Raw genomic sequence first — 9,924 nt, forward strand, 5'->3', positions numbered from 1 at the left:
GTAGGATAACTGGATCAAAAGGTGGTTCCATTCCAAGTTTTCTGAGGATTCTCCACATTGCTTTCCAGAGTGGCTGTATCAATTTGCAACTCCAGCAATGTAAAAGTGTGCCTTTTTTTTCCACATCCACACCAACATCTATTTTTATTTGTGTTCTTGATAATAGCCATCCTAATTGGAGTAAGATGAATCTTAGAGTTGTTTTAATTTGCATTTCTCTATTTACTAGAGATGTTGAACACTTTTTCATACATTTATTAATTGCCCATATGTCTTCTTCTGTGAAGTACCTGTCCTTAGCCTATTTATTGATTGGGTTCTTTGTATTTTTGGTGTAAAGTTTTGTAAATTCTTTATAAATTTTGGAGATAAGTGCTCTGTCTGAAGTGCACATGGAAAAGATTTTCTCCCACTCTGTAGGCTCTCTTTTTCACATTATTGATTGCTTCCTTAGTTGAGAAAAAGTTTTTTAGTTTGAATCCATCCCATTTATTGATTCTTGCTTTGATTTCTTGTGCTTTGGGAGTCTGCGCTTGAGGAAGTCTGATCCTAAGCCAACATGATGAAGAAGACTTTTGGATGTTTCCAATCAAAAGTCAATCTATTCAAGCAGCAATATTTATGTAAGTAATTTGAATGTAACATCTAGTATGGGTATTTTATTTCAGAAGACAATTTTCACATAGAACTTTATATTTTGTGGAGAATCAGAAGTGATTCTGGAGAATGTTAGGATATCATAGAGCTACCTAATGTCAACATGAAAGGAGTTACATATCACCAGAAGGAAGATTTTACATTCAAGAAATATTTATTCATGATTTTGTCCTGTATGGCTTTTAAAAATAAATTTTATAATTTTGACTTATCTTTGCAGTCCTGATATAAATATACTAGATCGTGGTATTTATAAAGTATTTTTGAAATTGGTAAGTTAACAGTTTGTCAGAATGTTTGCTTTTTATTTTTTCAATAGGTCTAAGTATCATATGTTATCACATATTAGCCAATTATGCATTACTATAATGAAATACCTCAGACAGGGTAACTTTATAAAGAAAAGTTCATTGTGCTCATTGCTTGGGAGGTTCAAGGGAATGGTGCAGTTCTAGTGAGGGTTCTCTTTTCTGTGTTACATCATGGTGTGACAAAATGTTAAAAGCCCATGATGGAGCGAGCTATCACATTCTCTAACACTAAGCCAGAGAACCAGGTGAGGTCACACTCAGACTTTGATAGCAACCTTTACAGGCAACTTCCTCCAAATGTTCTTTCTTCCTACATGTAATTGGAGAAGTGAGGAGAAATGGGTGTGATATGGGACTGGTTTCTAAAATTGAATAATGGTAAATAACAATAGGCCCATTTCAGTAACAAAATGCAAAAATCCTAACAAATATTAACTCATCAGCTTAAACATTTATTTAAAATGTCATGATCAAGGAGAATAATATCAAGAAGGTAAAAATAATTCAAAATTAGAAAATTCACTGGTAAAATTAATCATACTAATTGACTAAAGAAATCATAGGAAAACAATGTGTGGACTCAATTCCTGTAGAGAGCTCTAAAATAACAGCACAGTAGATGTTAATTTACTATTAGTAATATACTAAATTTAGCAAACAAAATGATTACTAATCCCACACACCTAGAAGTTGAGAGGAAATAAAGGTTTAAATGTAGTAGCACTGGAGACCAATATTACACATATTTTGATTTTTTCATCTCCTTGCACACCAAGGTCTCTATAGTTCTCTGATATTATCTTGCTGATATGTGTACCAGGACAAGTACTCATTCAGTTGCTGCAGAATTTTGCAGTACAAAACAGATAAGCAGTGATTGTCTTGAGGTGAGAGCAGTAACTAAAAGAAATTACTTTCATTATTTCCTCAGGACTGTCCTTACCTGGGCACTCCTGGGCACCTGGGCACTTTCTCTTTCTCTCTCTCTCTCTCTCTCTCTCTCTCTCCACACACACACACACACACACACCAGAGGTCATGAAAAACTGTCTTCAGATTTTCAAAATAACATTTTGGCGACTTGATGAAATCTATGTTCCTCTCTTGCTTTTAATCCCTTCAAAACCAATATTGGGGTGACACCAAGAAATCTGCCTGTTTGACAGCCTGATGAACAGAAGCCCCGAAATATGCTGTTATATGTACTATTTGTTTAATTCTCTTATTAGCATCTAAGCAAAAATTTCCTACTTTCTAATATATTAACCTTTTTTTTCCACAAAACGAACTATTGTGGTAAAGTAAGCCTTTATAAATTTTCTAAATACATCTCTGTCAGTTCATGTGCATTGATATTACATCATTTGAGTAAATACTTCGTTTTCCTTTTAAGTGACCATGTCAAACATGTTAGTGGTACTAACATCAGTGTGAAGAAGCAGCAATACATAACATCTTAATTGAGTCATATGCATTGATGTTTCAGAAAGACTAATTTTCTCTTATCTAGATCTGACATTAGGTACATGTAAACCAACAACACTGAAGTTCCAAATCTTTGAAATACCTGAATTTGGCTTTCCTCTTATTGCACAGAAGAAATTACTACTCTTTAAAAAAAAGTGAAATGGAAGGCAGGATGGAACATGATGCAAAGGAGAGACTCACTCACCTGCATATACCAAAATAAATCCTTTAGCGTAAATGAATTAAAAAGAATTCAAAGTGTTTTACTAGGTGGTAGCAGAAGAAATGCATTACTGCACTACACATAATTAAGGATTGTCACTATGCAAGTGGATGATGGAAAGAGGCAGTCCTAGTTCTTTCTAAAACCTTCTGTGTGATGCTCCCATATGGAACTATAAATATTCCACATGCACTGCTGTTTACCACAGACCCTAGGGAAAAGGGTGGATGGAGTTATATGCTTTAATGATAGTGACAATGGATTTTTATCACATGTACCCTGTTTGGAATGCTTACACTTATAGCCACAAGTTGTCCAGATTCATCCCCATATTTTTTCAGAAAGTACTGGCATAGGTTAAAGTAAAAGAAAATATAACTTTACCTGTTACTTTTGTAAATAAGAGAAAATTTATCCAGCTCACACTGTGGGTACTGGATTTATGGACTCTCCTAATGACATACTAGGATACTTGATCACATTCAGCAATACCTAATATGCCATCCTGGATGGTGTCTGCAAAACCCAGTCAATGTCTGTTAAAAGAAAAAACACTATTCAATTGCCTTTAATAAAGAACAAGAAGGATCTCTTTTTCTCTTTTGATTTCAAAATCTTTAAGAGGTCCATTTGAGGCCCTTGACAGAGGGTTTTTCATGTCCAGGGGAACTTGGCTAAGACAGTATCCTCTGGGGATTTAGAAAGCCTTTGCAGTTTCACAATGAACAGATACAGAAGGAAAAATCCTGAGCCAAGAGTATTGAAAAGGATGATAAATATGATAGTCTGACCTTTCCAAAACACAATAGAAGACTGGGAAAAGGCTAAATGCACATGAATGAATTGAAAGAAAAAGTAGGATGTATCAATCTGGAAAATTGAATATAACAAAAACTTTATTATAAAGACTTCAAATGCTCCTATCCAGGAATAATATCAGTATTTTTTGAGTTTACCTCTGAGTTTCTTTGAGACACGGAGCATAGAATTGTTTTGGAGAGGTGTAGTTATTAATATGTTTAAGGATTATCATGGGCAAAGGCATGAGGGGCATATGACCAAAGGATAGAGAAGACATAAGCAAGCAGACTGTCCTTACTAGAGTTATGGACAAAGATTAGAAGAATTTTATCATGGATGGGTTCCCCCAGAATATGTTAAGAAAATTTGAGATGCAGAAAGTTTATTGAAGTATGCATTGGAATCAATTCCCAAGGGAGGGAGGAGAAGGAAGCAGGGTTAGACACGTAGAAGTGGAGATTTGGCATGGTGAGTCTTCAGCTACCTCAAGAGTAGTTCTGAGGCAGGGAGATGTTTCAGAGCTGTCTCCAGTTGGGTTAAGAGGTCAGAACGTTTTATCCCACTCACCAGATACAGGAAGAGGGGACACAGGGAGGGAGATGACCTGAGGTCAGGAGCCTGTCTGTAGCACAGGCAGCCATTGGAGGGCCCAGAAGCTGAGAGATTCCTCCTGGCAACACTGCTAGCTGAGAGAGCAAGCAGGCCAAGTAACAAGAAAATATAGAGTTAATGCTGAAATTTGGCATATATGATGCTTTTTATGTTTACATGTTTCCTTAAATCTCTCAAGGTCCCTATGAGGTAACCCTATGTCACCATGACTCTAATTTCACAAATAAGGAATTTCAATTCCATATAACTATTTAGAGCTGAGCTGTGTAAAACATCACCATCAACAACAACAAATTTCCCAGAATCTCATCACGTATAGCCCTTCATGATCCTATAACAGTAGAGTCTTGGAAGAAGGGGCTGAGGATTCCTAGAGAGAAGAAGGGGGGACTTCAGGACCAGCAGATGGGGTTCTGGGATTACATGAAGGAAAAAAATTTCAGTATATGCCAGTCAGAGTGCAGACAGAGGTTTATTTAGGAAAGTAGAAATATATATTCAAAGGAGAATATAGGTCACCTGAAAAAGGAGAAACTCTTAAAGAACACTTGGTGAGTAGTGGTAGGTATGAAAAGGTATATAGGAATGATATCACTCCAACAATCTCAAGCCGAATTATAATGATCTGATCAATCTTTAGGCACTGAGCTGATTAGACTTCATTATCTAATCAGTAGATAGTACTGTTCTGATCAATAGATAGCATCTAAATTTTAGATTCCTTCAGATACTGCATCTCTCTTTACTGATATATTTGCTGGGGAAAGGTTAATTAATAGTACACAGGTAGATTTACAGATTTTCTAGGAATTTTGGAATAAAAGACTTGTGAGACAAATTGGCTTAATCTGCAGGTCTGAAAAAGTATTTAGAACTTTGGAATTAAAAATCTGTTCCCTTGTCCTTTCTTTATATCTCCTTTCTACTTATTTCTTATGTCTTCTCTCCTACCTCCTCCTACTTACTATGTGCCAAAATTTAGCTGTGATCAGTATGGAGCCAGGTACTCAGACATCTAAAAATGCCTCCTTGTGACATTAAACTTACATACCAATTCACATGCAATAATATTTCTCAAAGTTTTTCCTTCTTGTCTTCAAGAGCTTCATCTTATTGTCCTATTTTTCCCTCTGTTTCTCCTATAATCTAAAATATAAACAAAGTCAAATTTTCCACATTATGAGTGAAATCTCCTTAAATTTCCAGTATATTGTAGGAAAACATGAATAATTTCTATTCTTTACAGAAATATGCCATCAATCTTCAGAGTTATACTTGTATTGCTTTCCTCCCCATTCTAGTTTATATAGATCAAATTTCTTCATTAAAACACCTTCTGGCTAACAGAGTTCCCTGTCATTTCAATGAGGCACATAATAAGATTTTTTTCATAATGAAATAAGTTTCAAATTCAAAATGAATGTCCTAAGAAAGTGTTATTTGAACTCTCCAAGTGTTGGGAATTTTGTTTTATATTTGAAGGGCAACAAAAAAAGGATAGACTGAATAATGTCTTAATTTTTTCTTAATTTTCTTAAATACCTGTTCAGTAATCTATCAGCTGATTGTCATCTACTATAAAGATTTAAAGTAATCTATGACTTTTGTCAAGGCATAAAATTTATTAAGTGCTTTCATTTTAATTTGGAAACCCAGTCTCCGAGAAAGTACAATATTTCCCTTTATATTTGTGAAATAACTCATCAAGTTTATGGAGCATTTTAAATAATGGTGACAGAAGTAAAACCAAATCCTTAGGCATCCAGTGAAAAGCCACTGAGTTTTCTGCTCACTTCTCTCTCTCTCCCTCCTAATTTGGAATGGAGAAGACTCCCTACTAGATCAATGCTATTTAGTGTAAATAATAGTCCACTTTTCTGGTCCCAGCACCAAAGACCACCACGTGTCTTCATAATTTATTCTAATAGGGAAAAAAGGGAAATGGAATGAAATATAACATCTCATTAGTATTTTAAAAAATCTCAAAACTTCTACCCACTCTATACTTAGAGTATGGTAATGATTAAAAATTTCACATGTGCCTGCTGTACTATTATACATAGACTACCAACTTAGAATTTTTAGTTATTAGTGTAGATATACTACTTATATTTCTTTGGAACAGAAAAGAGCATATCAAAAAATGTATCTTGAAACTGTGGTATATATACACAATGGAATATTATTCAGCCATAAAGAAGAATAAAATTATGGTATTTTCAGGTAAGTGGGTGGAATTGGAGAATATCATGCTAAGTGAAATAAGCCAATCCCCAAAAAACCAAAGGCTGAATATTTTCTCTGTTGAGTGGATAATGATACATAAACCAGGGTGAGGGGTGGTAAAAGAAGAATGGAGGAACTTTGGATTGTATAGAGGGAAATGGGAGACAGGGTACAGGAGTAGAAAAGATGGCAGAATGAGACAGACATCATTACCCTATATACATATATGATTACACGAATGATATGAATCTATACCATGTACAACCATAGAAATGAAAAGTTATACCCTATTTGTGTACAATGAATCAAAATAAAGTCTATAAAATTAAAAATAAATAAATTTTTAAAAAAATGTATATCTCATTGTGATGAAAAATTGGAAGGTACCTGTAAAGAAATAGTATAATAATGTAGACCAAAATATCAGTCTGACAATAAAGATTATGCAGTCTTTGAGGTCTGAGTCATTACACAGATATCTTCTTTTCTTCCCCTTTCTTTTAGAAATGGAGCAATGCAGCAGCAACACAGACTAAATAAAGGCTAACCCAGAGCCATTACATAGTATCTGATTACAGCAAAGGTTAGGATTATAAATGAATAGATAATTGTTGGATAAATGGGCGGATATAATAATAAAGGTCCATTTGATGATTTTTTGCAAAGAATTTTTTGTAATGTTATTCTTCTCACGCTAAATGAAATAAGCCAGTCCCAAAAATTAAAAGTCAAATATTTTCTCTGATATGCAGAAGTTAATCCAAAATAAGGAGGGGGAGGGATAAAAAATAGAAGATAAATTGTGGAGTAGATGGAGGGGAGGAAGAAGGAAGGAGGAGAGATGGGACAAGGAAACACAGGGGAAAGAATCTGACCTAACTTTCCTGTGTACATATATGAATGTACCCAAGTGAATCTCACCCACGTGTATATCCACAACAGGCTAATTAAAAAATGATAAGAATATAGCAGAAAGATCAGTAGAGAGAAGAGAACAGAGGTAGGAAGGAGGAAGGGAAGGAGTAAGTACCGAGGACTGAATTAGAACAAATCATATTTCGTGCTTTTATTATTTTATCAAAATGAATCATAATGTTATGTATAACTAAAAAGAACCAATAGAAAGAACTCTTTGTAAATAATACTGCTTTTAATGCTGCCTTTTTCGAGTAAAATCTCTCTTCAGGCAAAGAAATCTCCAGGAAGCACCACCTCATACTTTTTTTTTTTATTTCATAAAATTCCTCTCACACAGTATGAACTTGGAAACTATCATCCAGTTCATGAATAAAGTGGGTCATGGATCATCTCTATCTCCACTTTAAATATTTAGAAAACACCAGAGGAAAGTGGAAATCAATTTCACATGTAGGAAATTTAAATTAGAGTTTCTAATGTAGGACCTTCCCATGGTATTAAAAGGCCTCTTTGTGTTTTGAAAATAATTTTGAGATTTGCAAAATATATTAAATTCAATTGAATTGTTTCTAAAGTTTACTCAAAAGTATTTAATATTAGCATTTACACTCTGTTTTGAAGGAATACCTCACTACTATTTATATTATTGATAACATAATTATAAAATCATGAAGAAGCATGACTACATTCAATACAATACTGAAAGAATTGATCTTAAAGATCCCAATCTACGGGGCTGGGGAGATAGCTCAGTTGGTAGAGTGCTTGCCTTACAAGCACAAGGCCCTGGGTTCGATCCCCAGCACCGCAAAAAAAAAAAAAAAAAAAAAAAAAAAAAGATCCCAATCTACTTTAGAAACCATTCTGTCCCTCCTAAAGAAACTATCCAAGAGTGATTTGCATTCTCTTAGGCAGCATGCAGACATTACATTTCAATATCCAAATTTAAATATTTACAGAGCTTAAAAAATTAAGATATTTTTGAGATTCAAGGTATTTTTTGCTAATTTTTGGAGAAGAGTTTAGCCTGTGATATTTTGATTGGTTGATTAAGGGGAAACAACTTAAGCACTTGAAAAATACTGTTCCTGCCCAGCACGGTGGTGCATGCCTATAATCCCAGCAACTGGGGAGCCTGAGGTAGGAGGATCATAAGTTTGAGGCCAGCCTCAGCAATTTAGCAAGAACCAAAGCAACTAAGTGATACCCTGTCTCAAAATAAAAAATGAAAAGGGACATGGCTCAGTGATTAAGTATCCCTGGGTTTAATCCCTGCTACCATAAGAAAGGAAAAAGAAAGAAAATACTGTCCCTCCTTGAATTCTTTTCTTCAGAATGGGGTTCTGAAAGATCGCCTGTAAGATTTCTTTCAAAGTGTACATAAAATAACAATCATTAACATTTATTCACATTTTTATATATGAAAATTTCTAGTGAGTGTGGGCTAGAGCAGGAGAGAAATTGCAGGGGATGGTGTCTGCCTTCAATATGTTTACAACAGAAAACTGAACACACATGAGGCAAACACCTTGCAGAATTCACTGTGTAAATAAGTGAGTCCAGGGAGAGCAGACAGTAAATAAAGACTTCTCCATTTGCTCCAAGCTTTGCATGTGGGGCCAGTGTACCATGTGTTGGGCACATCTGGCCAACATTCGACCATAACTGCTAAGGACCTTAGGCACCCTTCTTATGTGTCACCCAGCAGTCAGTGACTTTGGGCACCATGTTTGAAGACTGAAGACTCTGTGTGTGCACATATGTGTGCATGCACGTGCAGGTTTATACTGCATAACTTATTACATTCCTTATGACTGATCCATTCAAATATTTCCTTTTGATTACAACCTCTGGTGAAAATCTCTTTACCTCAAGCCACCCACTTCATACTCACAAACAATCAATGCTGCTACAATGAGTACCATGATTTTATCTACACTGTAGAGAAAAGACATTCTCTGAAGTAGTTGAACATTATACTCAGGTAAGAAAAAGAAATGGAACAGCTGCTGCTACGTGTACCCTAAAAGCAAAGATTCCAAATTAGACTGATTCCAATATTGAATCTGGGGAAAGGTCTTAAGTAGATATAGGACAGTCTTTTACCTTTGTTGGATATCTGAACAGTAATTTTTCAAAGCTCAAAGGTTTTTAGTAATAAAGCTTTCTTTCTTTTCTAATTGTCTAAATGGATAAAGAAATGAATGGACCTGAGTATGTAATAACTTTCAAGTGCTTTAGTTTGTTTCAATAATTTAAATATGTCTATAAGGTACATGAAATTAAAGAATGTCAGTAACATTCTTTCTAGTTTTATTCTTCCTACTATTTTTAAAAAACATAGTTCCTTTTCCAAAGTGCACATATTTTCATTTATCATTGTGTAGTTTGTTTTATATTCATCTTTCCATGTTGGAGGTGAAATTACCTACTGTCCTAAATTTTTTAAAAATTTCTTCATGGTTTACCAATATTTCTAGCAAATATATACACTTTAGAGTTCAATGTCAATAGTGCAAAGTGAAATTTAAGGTTTTACATATTTGAAATAATAAAAAAAGACTAAAATGTATATTTTAAATAAGAGGAAAGAGATAGATCTTTACAACGTTTTTGTTAAAGTTGAGACATTTTTAACCAAGTTCTCAGGAAGACCAGCTTTTCAGTTCTAAACACAATACACTGAAGTTCTTTCCCTATGACTACAGT

At 34.5% G+C, this 9,924-nt stretch overlaps 1 non-coding gene across 1 annotated transcript; it reads left to right on the top strand.

The window, feature by feature from the left end:
* Positions 1-7,952: 7,952 nt before the first annotated feature.
* Positions 7,953-8,026, top strand: Trnav-uac (transfer RNA valine (anticodon UAC)). The gene has a single exon. It is a non-coding gene; the product is annotated as a tRNA-Val (tRNA).
* Positions 8,027-9,924: the final 1,898 nt, after the last annotated feature.

Source organism: Sciurus carolinensis, chromosome 7 (assembly GCF_902686445.1).
Source record: "Sciurus carolinensis chromosome 7, mSciCar1.2, whole genome shotgun sequence".
In the NCBI taxonomy this organism is placed as follows: domain Eukaryota; kingdom Metazoa; phylum Chordata; class Mammalia; order Rodentia; family Sciuridae; genus Sciurus; species Sciurus carolinensis.